Raw genomic sequence first — 897 nt, forward strand, 5'->3', positions numbered from 1 at the left:
CAAAAAAAAAAAAAAAAAAAAAGAATAGTCACCTCGAGAAGATAGAATAGCCACCTCACATGATTCAACTCCGAAAATAATAAATATAATTGACCAAGTCAACTAACTATTTTGTCATACCCACCGTTATACCCCTTGGAGGCCCAACGAGAACTAAGTAACTATTTTGTCATACACACCAATGTGGGATTGCACAATCCATCCCCTTGGACCTCTTGGCACACCATATGACTTTGACATCATTTGTAATGGCTCGTTACTAATGGATGTTATCCCCTTTTTGAGTTTGAGAGAGGTTTCCACATTTTTATAAGAAATAAGTTATCTAACAATCCACCTCCTTGCGGCCCAACATTCTCGTGCGATATTGTCATTTTGGACTTGAATTTTCAGACCTTCACTCAACTAGGGAGATCTATCCACACCCTTATAAGAACTGCTCTGTACCCCTTTCCCATTGATGTAGAATCTCACGTCAAGATATAAAAATGAATGGATGACCGTTCAAAACTTCTTTTCAAACCATAAGAGATCAGACACATCATGAAGGCCAGACATCAAATTTCATATCCAACCCATTTTTTGAAATAGTAGAGTAATATCAGTTCAAATTTAATACAATTATGAGTTGGGGTTTTCTAGTTTGGAGATAAAATGTCGACCCAAACTCAAAGTGATATGAAAGAACATGAACGGTCAATAAGATGTTCGTTGTTTTCACATTTATGTACGTTATGGGCCGTAAAATCTAAGATATATTTTTTTATTTTTTTAAAACTAGAATTTCGAGTCGGAGTCCCAACCCATCAAAATTGATTCGTTTCATATACAATATTAGAAATTGGATGAAAAAGTTGGACTATGCAACATGAAAAGAAGAAAAAAAAAAAAAAGAAG

The sequence above is a fragment of the Cucurbita pepo genome, chromosome LG12 (genome assembly GCF_002806865.2).
Source record: "Cucurbita pepo subsp. pepo cultivar mu-cu-16 chromosome LG12, ASM280686v2, whole genome shotgun sequence".
Lineage (NCBI taxonomy): Eukaryota > Viridiplantae > Streptophyta > Magnoliopsida > Cucurbitales > Cucurbitaceae > Cucurbita > Cucurbita pepo.